At 39.1% G+C, this 10,073-nt stretch overlaps 36 non-coding genes across 36 annotated transcripts; all 36 read left to right on the top strand.

The window, feature by feature from the left end:
• Positions 1-64: 64 nt before the first annotated feature.
• LOC127112745 (5S ribosomal RNA) lies at positions 65-183 on the top strand. Its single transcript, XR_007798936.1, has one exon. It is a non-coding gene; the product is annotated as a 5S ribosomal RNA (ribosomal RNA).
• A 160-nt stretch (positions 184-343) lies between these two features.
• LOC127112744 (5S ribosomal RNA) lies at positions 344-462 on the top strand. The gene has a single exon (XR_007798935.1). It is a non-coding gene; the product is annotated as a 5S ribosomal RNA (ribosomal RNA).
• A 160-nt stretch (positions 463-622) lies between these two features.
• LOC127112743 (5S ribosomal RNA) lies at positions 623-741 on the top strand. Its single transcript, XR_007798934.1, has one exon. It is a non-coding gene; the product is annotated as a 5S ribosomal RNA (ribosomal RNA).
• Positions 742-901: 160 nt separating this feature from the next.
• LOC127112742 (5S ribosomal RNA) lies at positions 902-1,020 on the top strand. Its single transcript, XR_007798933.1, has one exon. It is a non-coding gene; the product is annotated as a 5S ribosomal RNA (ribosomal RNA).
• Positions 1,021-1,180: 160 nt separating this feature from the next.
• Positions 1,181-1,299, top strand: LOC127112741 (5S ribosomal RNA). Its single transcript, XR_007798932.1, has one exon. It is a non-coding gene; the product is annotated as a 5S ribosomal RNA (ribosomal RNA).
• A 160-nt stretch (positions 1,300-1,459) lies between these two features.
• LOC127112740 (5S ribosomal RNA) lies at positions 1,460-1,578 on the top strand. Its single transcript, XR_007798931.1, has one exon. It is a non-coding gene; the product is annotated as a 5S ribosomal RNA (ribosomal RNA).
• Positions 1,579-1,738: 160 nt separating this feature from the next.
• On the top strand, positions 1,739-1,857 carry LOC127112739 (5S ribosomal RNA). Its single transcript, XR_007798930.1, has one exon. It is a non-coding gene; the product is annotated as a 5S ribosomal RNA (ribosomal RNA).
• A 160-nt stretch (positions 1,858-2,017) lies between these two features.
• Positions 2,018-2,136, top strand: LOC127112738 (5S ribosomal RNA). Its single transcript, XR_007798929.1, has one exon. It is a non-coding gene; the product is annotated as a 5S ribosomal RNA (ribosomal RNA).
• Positions 2,137-2,296: 160 nt separating this feature from the next.
• On the top strand, positions 2,297-2,415 carry LOC127112737 (5S ribosomal RNA). Its single transcript, XR_007798928.1, has one exon. It is a non-coding gene; the product is annotated as a 5S ribosomal RNA (ribosomal RNA).
• Positions 2,416-2,575: 160 nt separating this feature from the next.
• LOC127112735 (5S ribosomal RNA) lies at positions 2,576-2,694 on the top strand. The gene has a single exon (XR_007798926.1). It is a non-coding gene; the product is annotated as a 5S ribosomal RNA (ribosomal RNA).
• A 160-nt stretch (positions 2,695-2,854) lies between these two features.
• On the top strand, positions 2,855-2,973 carry LOC127112734 (5S ribosomal RNA). The gene has a single exon (XR_007798925.1). It is a non-coding gene; the product is annotated as a 5S ribosomal RNA (ribosomal RNA).
• Positions 2,974-3,133: 160 nt separating this feature from the next.
• Positions 3,134-3,252, top strand: LOC127112733 (5S ribosomal RNA). Its single transcript, XR_007798924.1, has one exon. It is a non-coding gene; the product is annotated as a 5S ribosomal RNA (ribosomal RNA).
• A 160-nt stretch (positions 3,253-3,412) lies between these two features.
• LOC127112732 (5S ribosomal RNA) lies at positions 3,413-3,531 on the top strand. The gene has a single exon (XR_007798923.1). It is a non-coding gene; the product is annotated as a 5S ribosomal RNA (ribosomal RNA).
• Positions 3,532-3,691: 160 nt separating this feature from the next.
• LOC127112731 (5S ribosomal RNA) lies at positions 3,692-3,810 on the top strand. The gene has a single exon (XR_007798922.1). It is a non-coding gene; the product is annotated as a 5S ribosomal RNA (ribosomal RNA).
• A 160-nt stretch (positions 3,811-3,970) lies between these two features.
• On the top strand, positions 3,971-4,089 carry LOC127112730 (5S ribosomal RNA). The gene has a single exon (XR_007798921.1). It is a non-coding gene; the product is annotated as a 5S ribosomal RNA (ribosomal RNA).
• Positions 4,090-4,249: 160 nt separating this feature from the next.
• LOC127112729 (5S ribosomal RNA) lies at positions 4,250-4,368 on the top strand. Its single transcript, XR_007798920.1, has one exon. It is a non-coding gene; the product is annotated as a 5S ribosomal RNA (ribosomal RNA).
• A 160-nt stretch (positions 4,369-4,528) lies between these two features.
• On the top strand, positions 4,529-4,647 carry LOC127112728 (5S ribosomal RNA). Its single transcript, XR_007798919.1, has one exon. It is a non-coding gene; the product is annotated as a 5S ribosomal RNA (ribosomal RNA).
• Positions 4,648-4,807: 160 nt separating this feature from the next.
• Positions 4,808-4,926, top strand: LOC127112727 (5S ribosomal RNA). Its single transcript, XR_007798918.1, has one exon. It is a non-coding gene; the product is annotated as a 5S ribosomal RNA (ribosomal RNA).
• A 160-nt stretch (positions 4,927-5,086) lies between these two features.
• LOC127112726 (5S ribosomal RNA) lies at positions 5,087-5,205 on the top strand. Its single transcript, XR_007798917.1, has one exon. It is a non-coding gene; the product is annotated as a 5S ribosomal RNA (ribosomal RNA).
• Positions 5,206-5,365: 160 nt separating this feature from the next.
• On the top strand, positions 5,366-5,484 carry LOC127112724 (5S ribosomal RNA). Its single transcript, XR_007798915.1, has one exon. It is a non-coding gene; the product is annotated as a 5S ribosomal RNA (ribosomal RNA).
• Positions 5,485-5,644: 160 nt separating this feature from the next.
• Positions 5,645-5,763, top strand: LOC127112723 (5S ribosomal RNA). The gene has a single exon (XR_007798914.1). It is a non-coding gene; the product is annotated as a 5S ribosomal RNA (ribosomal RNA).
• Positions 5,764-5,923: 160 nt separating this feature from the next.
• LOC127112722 (5S ribosomal RNA) lies at positions 5,924-6,042 on the top strand. Its single transcript, XR_007798913.1, has one exon. It is a non-coding gene; the product is annotated as a 5S ribosomal RNA (ribosomal RNA).
• Positions 6,043-6,202: 160 nt separating this feature from the next.
• LOC127112721 (5S ribosomal RNA) lies at positions 6,203-6,321 on the top strand. Its single transcript, XR_007798912.1, has one exon. It is a non-coding gene; the product is annotated as a 5S ribosomal RNA (ribosomal RNA).
• A 160-nt stretch (positions 6,322-6,481) lies between these two features.
• LOC127112720 (5S ribosomal RNA) lies at positions 6,482-6,600 on the top strand. The gene has a single exon (XR_007798911.1). It is a non-coding gene; the product is annotated as a 5S ribosomal RNA (ribosomal RNA).
• A 160-nt stretch (positions 6,601-6,760) lies between these two features.
• LOC127112719 (5S ribosomal RNA) lies at positions 6,761-6,879 on the top strand. The gene has a single exon (XR_007798910.1). It is a non-coding gene; the product is annotated as a 5S ribosomal RNA (ribosomal RNA).
• A 160-nt stretch (positions 6,880-7,039) lies between these two features.
• On the top strand, positions 7,040-7,158 carry LOC127112718 (5S ribosomal RNA). Its single transcript, XR_007798909.1, has one exon. It is a non-coding gene; the product is annotated as a 5S ribosomal RNA (ribosomal RNA).
• A 160-nt stretch (positions 7,159-7,318) lies between these two features.
• On the top strand, positions 7,319-7,437 carry LOC127112717 (5S ribosomal RNA). Its single transcript, XR_007798908.1, has one exon. It is a non-coding gene; the product is annotated as a 5S ribosomal RNA (ribosomal RNA).
• Positions 7,438-7,597: 160 nt separating this feature from the next.
• LOC127112716 (5S ribosomal RNA) lies at positions 7,598-7,716 on the top strand. Its single transcript, XR_007798907.1, has one exon. It is a non-coding gene; the product is annotated as a 5S ribosomal RNA (ribosomal RNA).
• A 160-nt stretch (positions 7,717-7,876) lies between these two features.
• Positions 7,877-7,995, top strand: LOC127112715 (5S ribosomal RNA). Its single transcript, XR_007798906.1, has one exon. It is a non-coding gene; the product is annotated as a 5S ribosomal RNA (ribosomal RNA).
• A 160-nt stretch (positions 7,996-8,155) lies between these two features.
• On the top strand, positions 8,156-8,274 carry LOC127112713 (5S ribosomal RNA). Its single transcript, XR_007798904.1, has one exon. It is a non-coding gene; the product is annotated as a 5S ribosomal RNA (ribosomal RNA).
• Positions 8,275-8,434: 160 nt separating this feature from the next.
• On the top strand, positions 8,435-8,553 carry LOC127112712 (5S ribosomal RNA). The gene has a single exon (XR_007798903.1). It is a non-coding gene; the product is annotated as a 5S ribosomal RNA (ribosomal RNA).
• A 160-nt stretch (positions 8,554-8,713) lies between these two features.
• On the top strand, positions 8,714-8,832 carry LOC127112710 (5S ribosomal RNA). Its single transcript, XR_007798902.1, has one exon. It is a non-coding gene; the product is annotated as a 5S ribosomal RNA (ribosomal RNA).
• Positions 8,833-8,992: 160 nt separating this feature from the next.
• Positions 8,993-9,111, top strand: LOC127112709 (5S ribosomal RNA). The gene has a single exon (XR_007798901.1). It is a non-coding gene; the product is annotated as a 5S ribosomal RNA (ribosomal RNA).
• Positions 9,112-9,271: 160 nt separating this feature from the next.
• LOC127112708 (5S ribosomal RNA) lies at positions 9,272-9,390 on the top strand. The gene has a single exon (XR_007798900.1). It is a non-coding gene; the product is annotated as a 5S ribosomal RNA (ribosomal RNA).
• A 160-nt stretch (positions 9,391-9,550) lies between these two features.
• Positions 9,551-9,669, top strand: LOC127112707 (5S ribosomal RNA). The gene has a single exon (XR_007798899.1). It is a non-coding gene; the product is annotated as a 5S ribosomal RNA (ribosomal RNA).
• Positions 9,670-9,829: 160 nt separating this feature from the next.
• On the top strand, positions 9,830-9,948 carry LOC127112706 (5S ribosomal RNA). The gene has a single exon (XR_007798898.1). It is a non-coding gene; the product is annotated as a 5S ribosomal RNA (ribosomal RNA).
• Positions 9,949-10,073: the final 125 nt, after the last annotated feature.

Here is a 10,073-nt window from a genome sequence, read left to right as displayed (position 1 = left end):
TGTTTGTTCTGCCGTTAATAAGTGAAAGAAATAAAATATATACAATTAAAGCGCATTTAATATCAGGTGCGATCATACCAGCACTAATGCACCGGATCCCATCAGAACTCCGCAGTTAAGCGTGCTTGGGCGAGAGTAGTACTAGGATGGGTGACCTCCTGGGAAGTCCTTGTGTTGCACCTCTTTTTTGCGATTTTTTAAATACTTCTATTCATTTCTGTTAGCCGGCGTAAAAGAATCGGAAAAAGTAGGAGAAAACAAATATTTCAACGTTAATTGTGTTTGTTCTGCCGTTAATAAGTGAAAGAAATAAAATATATACAATTAAAGCGCATTTAATATCAGGTGCGATCATACCAGCACTAATGCACCGGATCCCATCAGAACTCCGCAGTTAAGCGTGCTTGGGCGAGAGTAGTACTAGGATGGGTGACCTCCTGGGAAGTCCTTGTGTTGCACCTCTTTTTTGCGATTTTTTAAATACTTCTATTCATTTCTGTTAGCCGGCGTAAAAGAATCGGAAAAAGTAGGAGAAAACAAATATTTCAACGTTAATTGTGTTTGTTCTGCCGTTAATAAGTGAAAGAAATAAAATATATACAATTAAAGCGCATTTAATATCAGGTGCGATCATACCAGCACTAATGCACCGGATCCCATCAGAACTCCGCAGTTAAGCGTGCTTGGGCGAGAGTAGTACTAGGATGGGTGACCTCCTGGGAAGTCCTTGTGTTGCACCTCTTTTTTGCGATTTTTTAAATACTTCTATTCATTTCTGTTAGCCGGCGTAAAAGAATCGGAAAAAGTAGGAGAAAACAAATATTTCAACGTTAATTGTGTTTGTTCTGCCGTTAATAAGTGAAAGAAATAAAATATATACAATTAAAGCGCATTTAATATCAGGTGCGATCATACCAGCACTAATGCACCGGATCCCATCAGAACTCCGCAGTTAAGCGTGCTTGGGCGAGAGTAGTACTAGGATGGGTGACCTCCTGGGAAGTCCTTGTGTTGCACCTCTTTTTTGCGATTTTTTAAATACTTCTATTCATTTCTGTTAGCCGGCGTAAAAGAATCGGAAAAAGTAGGAGAAAACAAATATTTCAACGTTAATTGTGTTTGTTCTGCCGTTAATAAGTGAAAGAAATAAAATATATACAATTAAAGCGCATTTAATATCAGGTGCGATCATACCAGCACTAATGCACCGGATCCCATCAGAACTCCGCAGTTAAGCGTGCTTGGGCGAGAGTAGTACTAGGATGGGTGACCTCCTGGGAAGTCCTTGTGTTGCACCTCTTTTTTGCGATTTTTTAAATACTTCTATTCATTTCTGTTAGCCGGCGTAAAAGAATCGGAAAAAGTAGGAGAAAACAAATATTTCAACGTTAATTGTGTTTGTTCTGCCGTTAATAAGTGAAAGAAATAAAATATATACAATTAAAGCGCATTTAATATCAGGTGCGATCATACCAGCACTAATGCACCGGATCCCATCAGAACTCCGCAGTTAAGCGTGCTTGGGCGAGAGTAGTACTAGGATGGGTGACCTCCTGGGAAGTCCTTGTGTTGCACCTCTTTTTTGCGATTTTTTAAATACTTCTATTCATTTCTGTTAGCCGGCGTAAAAGAATCGGAAAAAGTAGGAGAAAACAAATATTTCAACGTTAATTGTGTTTGTTCTGCCGTTAATAAGTGAAAGAAATAAAATATATACAATTAAAGCGCATTTAATATCAGGTGCGATCATACCAGCACTAATGCACCGGATCCCATCAGAACTCCGCAGTTAAGCGTGCTTGGGCGAGAGTAGTACTAGGATGGGTGACCTCCTGGGAAGTCCTTGTGTTGCACCTCTTTTTTGCGATTTTTTAAATACTTCTATTCATTTCTGTTAGCCGGCGTAAAAGAATCGGAAAAAGTAGGAGAAAACAAATATTTCAACGTTAATTGTGTTTGTTCTGCCGTTAATAAGTGAAAGAAATAAAATATATACAATTAAAGCGCATTTAATATCAGGTGCGATCATACCAGCACTAATGCACCGGATCCCATCAGAACTCCGCAGTTAAGCGTGCTTGGGCGAGAGTAGTACTAGGATGGGTGACCTCCTGGGAAGTCCTTGTGTTGCACCTCTTTTTTGCGATTTTTTAAATACTTCTATTCATTTCTGTTAGCCGGCGTAAAAGAATCGGAAAAAGTAGGAGAAAACAAATATTTCAACGTTAATTGTGTTTGTTCTGCCGTTAATAAGTGAAAGAAATAAAATATATACAATTAAAGCGCATTTAATATCAGGTGCGATCATACCAGCACTAATGCACCGGATCCCATCAGAACTCCGCAGTTAAGCGTGCTTGGGCGAGAGTAGTACTAGGATGGGTGACCTCCTGGGAAGTCCTTGTGTTGCACCTCTTTTTTGCGATTTTTTAAATACTTCTATTCATTTCTGTTAGCCGGCGTAAAAGAATCGGAAAAAGTAGGAGAAAACAAATATTTCAACGTTAATTGTGTTTGTTCTGCCGTTAATAAGTGAAAGAAATAAAATATATACAATTAAAGCGCATTTAATATCAGGTGCGATCATACCAGCACTAATGCACCGGATCCCATCAGAACTCCGCAGTTAAGCGTGCTTGGGCGAGAGTAGTACTAGGATGGGTGACCTCCTGGGAAGTCCTTGTGTTGCACCTCTTTTTTGCGATTTTTTAAATACTTCTATTCATTTCTGTTAGCCGGCGTAAAAGAATCGGAAAAAGTAGGAGAAAACAAATATTTCAACGTTAATTGTGTTTGTTCTGCCGTTAATAAGTGAAAGAAATAAAATATATACAATTAAAGCGCATTTAATATCAGGTGCGATCATACCAGCACTAATGCACCGGATCCCATCAGAACTCCGCAGTTAAGCGTGCTTGGGCGAGAGTAGTACTAGGATGGGTGACCTCCTGGGAAGTCCTTGTGTTGCACCTCTTTTTTGCGATTTTTTAAATACTTCTATTCATTTCTGTTAGCCGGCGTAAAAGAATCGGAAAAAGTAGGAGAAAACAAATATTTCAACGTTAATTGTGTTTGTTCTGCCGTTAATAAGTGAAAGAAATAAAATATATACAATTAAAGCGCATTTAATATCAGGTGCGATCATACCAGCACTAATGCACCGGATCCCATCAGAACTCCGCAGTTAAGCGTGCTTGGGCGAGAGTAGTACTAGGATGGGTGACCTCCTGGGAAGTCCTTGTGTTGCACCTCTTTTTTGCGATTTTTTAAATACTTCTATTCATTTCTGTTAGCCGGCGTAAAAGAATCGGAAAAAGTAGGAGAAAACAAATATTTCAACGTTAATTGTGTTTGTTCTGCCGTTAATAAGTGAAAGAAATAAAATATATACAATTAAAGCGCATTTAATATCAGGTGCGATCATACCAGCACTAATGCACCGGATCCCATCAGAACTCCGCAGTTAAGCGTGCTTGGGCGAGAGTAGTACTAGGATGGGTGACCTCCTGGGAAGTCCTTGTGTTGCACCTCTTTTTTGCGATTTTTTAAATACTTCTATTCATTTCTGTTAGCCGGCGTAAAAGAATCGGAAAAAGTAGGAGAAAACAAATATTTCAACGTTAATTGTGTTTGTTCTGCCGTTAATAAGTGAAAGAAATAAAATATATACAATTAAAGCGCATTTAATATCAGGTGCGATCATACCAGCACTAATGCACCGGATCCCATCAGAACTCCGCAGTTAAGCGTGCTTGGGCGAGAGTAGTACTAGGATGGGTGACCTCCTGGGAAGTCCTTGTGTTGCACCTCTTTTTTGCGATTTTTTAAATACTTCTATTCATTTCTGTTAGCCGGCGTAAAAGAATCGGAAAAAGTAGGAGAAAACAAATATTTCAACGTTAATTGTGTTTGTTCTGCCGTTAATAAGTGAAAGAAATAAAATATATACAATTAAAGCGCATTTAATATCAGGTGCGATCATACCAGCACTAATGCACCGGATCCCATCAGAACTCCGCAGTTAAGCGTGCTTGGGCGAGAGTAGTACTAGGATGGGTGACCTCCTGGGAAGTCCTTGTGTTGCACCTCTTTTTTGCGATTTTTTAAATACTTCTATTCATTTCTGTTAGCCGGCGTAAAAGAATCGGAAAAAGTAGGAGAAAACAAATATTTCAACGTTAATTGTGTTTGTTCTGCCGTTAATAAGTGAAAGAAATAAAATATATACAATTAAAGCGCATTTAATATCAGGTGCGATCATACCAGCACTAATGCACCGGATCCCATCAGAACTCCGCAGTTAAGCGTGCTTGGGCGAGAGTAGTACTAGGATGGGTGACCTCCTGGGAAGTCCTTGTGTTGCACCTCTTTTTTGCGATTTTTTAAATACTTCTATTCATTTCTGTTAGCCGGCGTAAAAGAATCGGAAAAAGTAGGAGAAAACAAATATTTCAACGTTAATTGTGTTTGTTCTGCCGTTAATAAGTGAAAGAAATAAAATATATACAATTAAAGCGCATTTAATATCAGGTGCGATCATACCAGCACTAATGCACCGGATCCCATCAGAACTCCGCAGTTAAGCGTGCTTGGGCGAGAGTAGTACTAGGATGGGTGACCTCCTGGGAAGTCCTTGTGTTGCACCTCTTTTTTGCGATTTTTTAAATACTTCTATTCATTTCTGTTAGCCGGCGTAAAAGAATCGGAAAAAGTAGGAGAAAACAAATATTTCAACGTTAATTGTGTTTGTTCTGCCGTTAATAAGTGAAAGAAATAAAATATATACAATTAAAGCGCATTTAATATCAGGTGCGATCATACCAGCACTAATGCACCGGATCCCATCAGAACTCCGCAGTTAAGCGTGCTTGGGCGAGAGTAGTACTAGGATGGGTGACCTCCTGGGAAGTCCTTGTGTTGCACCTCTTTTTTGCGATTTTTTAAATACTTCTATTCATTTCTGTTAGCCGGCGTAAAAGAATCGGAAAAAGTAGGAGAAAACAAATATTTCAACGTTAATTGTGTTTGTTCTGCCGTTAATAAGTGAAAGAAATAAAATATATACAATTAAAGCGCATTTAATATCAGGTGCGATCATACCAGCACTAATGCACCGGATCCCATCAGAACTCCGCAGTTAAGCGTGCTTGGGCGAGAGTAGTACTAGGATGGGTGACCTCCTGGGAAGTCCTTGTGTTGCACCTCTTTTTTGCGATTTTTTAAATACTTCTATTCATTTCTGTTAGCCGGCGTAAAAGAATCGGAAAAAGTAGGAGAAAACAAATATTTCAACGTTAATTGTGTTTGTTCTGCCGTTAATAAGTGAAAGAAATAAAATATATACAATTAAAGCGCATTTAATATCAGGTGCGATCATACCAGCACTAATGCACCGGATCCCATCAGAACTCCGCAGTTAAGCGTGCTTGGGCGAGAGTAGTACTAGGATGGGTGACCTCCTGGGAAGTCCTTGTGTTGCACCTCTTTTTTGCGATTTTTTAAATACTTCTATTCATTTCTGTTAGCCGGCGTAAAAGAATCGGAAAAAGTAGGAGAAAACAAATATTTCAACGTTAATTGTGTTTGTTCTGCCGTTAATAAGTGAAAGAAATAAAATATATACAATTAAAGCGCATTTAATATCAGGTGCGATCATACCAGCACTAATGCACCGGATCCCATCAGAACTCCGCAGTTAAGCGTGCTTGGGCGAGAGTAGTACTAGGATGGGTGACCTCCTGGGAAGTCCTTGTGTTGCACCTCTTTTTTGCGATTTTTTAAATACTTCTATTCATTTCTGTTAGCCGGCGTAAAAGAATCGGAAAAAGTAGGAGAAAACAAATATTTCAACGTTAATTGTGTTTGTTCTGCCGTTAATAAGTGAAAGAAATAAAATATATACAATTAAAGCGCATTTAATATCAGGTGCGATCATACCAGCACTAATGCACCGGATCCCATCAGAACTCCGCAGTTAAGCGTGCTTGGGCGAGAGTAGTACTAGGATGGGTGACCTCCTGGGAAGTCCTTGTGTTGCACCTCTTTTTTGCGATTTTTTAAATACTTCTATTCATTTCTGTTAGCCGGCGTAAAAGAATCGGAAAAAGTAGGAGAAAACAAATATTTCAACGTTAATTGTGTTTGTTCTGCCGTTAATAAGTGAAAGAAATAAAATATATACAATTAAAGCGCATTTAATATCAGGTGCGATCATACCAGCACTAATGCACCGGATCCCATCAGAACTCCGCAGTTAAGCGTGCTTGGGCGAGAGTAGTACTAGGATGGGTGACCTCCTGGGAAGTCCTTGTGTTGCACCTCTTTTTTGCGATTTTTTAAATACTTCTATTCATTTCTGTTAGCCGGCGTAAAAGAATCGGAAAAAGTAGGAGAAAACAAATATTTCAACGTTAATTGTGTTTGTTCTGCCGTTAATAAGTGAAAGAAATAAAATATATACAATTAAAGCGCATTTAATATCAGGTGCGATCATACCAGCACTAATGCACCGGATCCCATCAGAACTCCGCAGTTAAGCGTGCTTGGGCGAGAGTAGTACTAGGATGGGTGACCTCCTGGGAAGTCCTTGTGTTGCACCTCTTTTTTGCGATTTTTTAAATACTTCTATTCATTTCTGTTAGCCGGCGTAAAAGAATCGGAAAAAGTAGGAGAAAACAAATATTTCAACGTTAATTGTGTTTGTTCTGCCGTTAATAAGTGAAAGAAATAAAATATATACAATTAAAGCGCATTTAATATCAGGTGCGATCATACCAGCACTAATGCACCGGATCCCATCAGAACTCCGCAGTTAAGCGTGCTTGGGCGAGAGTAGTACTAGGATGGGTGACCTCCTGGGAAGTCCTTGTGTTGCACCTCTTTTTTGCGATTTTTTAAATACTTCTATTCATTTCTGTTAGCCGGCGTAAAAGAATCGGAAAAAGTAGGAGAAAACAAATATTTCAACGTTAATTGTGTTTGTTCTGCCGTTAATAAGTGAAAGAAATAAAATATATACAATTAAAGCGCATTTAATATCAGGTGCGATCATACCAGCACTAATGCACCGGATCCCATCAGAACTCCGCAGTTAAGCGTGCTTGGGCGAGAGTAGTACTAGGATGGGTGACCTCCTGGGAAGTCCTTGTGTTGCACCTCTTTTTTGCGATTTTTTAAATACTTCTATTCATTTCTGTTAGCCGGCGTAAAAGAATCGGAAAAAGTAGGAGAAAACAAATATTTCAACGTTAATTGTGTTTGTTCTGCCGTTAATAAGTGAAAGAAATAAAATATATACAATTAAAGCGCATTTAATATCAGGTGCGATCATACCAGCACTAATGCACCGGATCCCATCAGAACTCCGCAGTTAAGCGTGCTTGGGCGAGAGTAGTACTAGGATGGGTGACCTCCTGGGAAGTCCTTGTGTTGCACCTCTTTTTTGCGATTTTTTAAATACTTCTATTCATTTCTGTTAGCCGGCGTAAAAGAATCGGAAAAAGTAGGAGAAAACAAATATTTCAACGTTAATTGTGTTTGTTCTGCCGTTAATAAGTGAAAGAAATAAAATATATACAATTAAAGCGCATTTAATATCAGGTGCGATCATACCAGCACTAATGCACCGGATCCCATCAGAACTCCGCAGTTAAGCGTGCTTGGGCGAGAGTAGTACTAGGATGGGTGACCTCCTGGGAAGTCCTTGTGTTGCACCTCTTTTTTGCGATTTTTTAAATACTTCTATTCATTTCTGTTAGCCGGCGTAAAAGAATCGGAAAAAGTAGGAGAAAACAAATATTTCAACGTTAATTGTGTTTGTTCTGCCGTTAATAAGTGAAAGAAATAAAATATATACAATTAAAGCGCATTTAATATCAGGTGCGATCATACCAGCACTAATGCACCGGATCCCATCAGAACTCCGCAGTTAAGCGTGCTTGGGCGAGAGTAGTACTAGGATGGGTGACCTCCTGGGAAGTCCTTGTGTTGCACCTCTTTTTTGCGATTTTTTAAATACTTCTATTCATTTCTGTTAGCCGGCGTAAAAGAATCGGAAAAAGTAGGAGAAAACAAATATTTCAACGTTAATTGTGTTTGTTCTGCCGTTAATAAGTGAAAGAAATAAAATATATACAATTAAAGCGCATTTAATATCAGGTGCGATCATACCAGCACTAATGCACCGGATCCCATCAGAACTCCGCAGTTAAGCGTGCTTGGGCGAGAGTAGTACTAGGATGGGTGACCTCCTGGGAAGTCCTTGTGTTGCACCTCTTTTTTGCGATTTTTTAAATACTTCTATTCATTTCTGTTAGCCGGCGTAAAAGAATCGGAAAAAGTAGGAGAAAACAAATATTTCAACGTTAATTGTGTTTGTTCTGCCGTTAATAAGTGAAAGAAATAAAATATATACAATTAAAGCGCATTTAATATCAGGTGCGATCATACCAGCACTAATGCACCGGATCCCATCAGAACTCCGCAGTTAAGCGTGCTTGGGCGAGAGTAGTACTAGGATGGGTGACCTCCTGGGAAGTCCTTGTGTTGCACCTCTTTTTTGCGATTTTTTAAATACTTCTATTCATTTCTGTTAGCCGGCGTAAAAGAATCGGAAAAAGTAGGAGAAAACAAATATTTCAACGTTAATTGTGTTTGTTCTGCCGTTAATAAGTGAAAGAAATAAAATATATACAATTAAAGCGCATTTAATATCAGGTGCGATCATACCAGCACTAATGCACCGGATCCCATCAGAACTCCGCAGTTAAGCGTGCTTGGGCGAGAGTAGTACTAGGATGGGTGACCTCCTGGGAAGTCCTTGTGTTGCACCTCTTTTTTGCGATTTTTTAAATACTTCTATTCATTTCTGTTAGCCGGCGTAAAAGAATCGGAAAAAGTAGGAGAAAACAAATATTTCAACGTTAATTGTGTTTGTTCTGCCGTTAATAAGTGAAAGAAATAAAATATATACAATTAAAGCGCATTTAATATCAGGTGCGATCATACCAGCACTAATGCACCGGATCCCATCAGAACTCCGCAGTTAAGCGTGCTTGGGCGAGAGTAGTACTAGGATGGGTGACCTCCTGGGAAGTCCTTGTGTTGCACCTCTTTTTTGCGATTTTTTAAATACTTCTATTCATTTCTGTTAGCCGGCGTAAAAGAATCGGAAAAAGTAGGAGAAAACAAATATTTCAACGTTAATTGTGTTTGTTCTGCCGTTAATAAGTGAAAGAAATAAAATATATACAATTAAAGCGCATTTAATATCAGGTGCGATCATACCAGCACTAATGCACCGGATCCCATCAGAACTCCGCAGTTAAGCGTGCTTGGGCGAGAGTAGTACTAGGATGGGTGACCTCCTGGGAAGTCCTTGTGTTGCACCTCTTTTTTGCGATTTTTTAAATACTTCTATTCATTTCTGTTAGCCGGCGTAAAAGAATCGGAAAAAGTAGGAGAAAACAAATATTTCAACGTTAATTGTGTTTGTTCTGCCGTTAATAAGTGAAAGAAATAAAATATATACAATTAAAGCGCATTTAATATCAGGTGCGATCATACCAGCACTAATGCACCGGATCCCATCAGAACTCCGCAGTTAAGCGTGCTTGGGCGAGAGTAGTACTAGGATGGGTGACCTCCTGGGAAGTCCTTGTGTTGCACCTCTTTTTTGCGATTTTTTAAATACTTCTATTCATTTCTGTTAGCCGGCGTAAAAGAATCGGAAAAAGTAGGAGAAAACAAATATTTCAACGTTAATTGTGTTTGTTCTGCCGTTAATAAGTGAAAGAAATAAAATATATACAATTAAAGCGCATTTAATATCAGGTGCGATCATACCAGCACTAATGCACCGGATCCCATCAGAACTCCGCAGTTAAGCGTGCTTGGGCGAGAGTAGTACTAGGATGGGTGACCTCCTGGGAAGTCCTTGTGTTGCACCTCTTTTTTGCGATTTTTTAAATACTTCTATTCATTTCTGTTAGCCGGCGTAAAAGAATCGGAAAAAGTAGGAGAAAACAAATATTTCAACGTTAATTGTGTTTGTTCTGCCGTTAATAAGTGAAAGA

This window comes from Lathyrus oleraceus, unplaced genomic scaffold, assembly GCF_024323335.1.
Source record: "Lathyrus oleraceus cultivar Zhongwan6 unplaced genomic scaffold, CAAS_Psat_ZW6_1.0 chrUn0196, whole genome shotgun sequence".
Lineage (NCBI taxonomy): Eukaryota > Viridiplantae > Streptophyta > Magnoliopsida > Fabales > Fabaceae > Lathyrus > Lathyrus oleraceus.
This window is presented reverse-complemented; position numbering and strand designations above follow the sequence as displayed.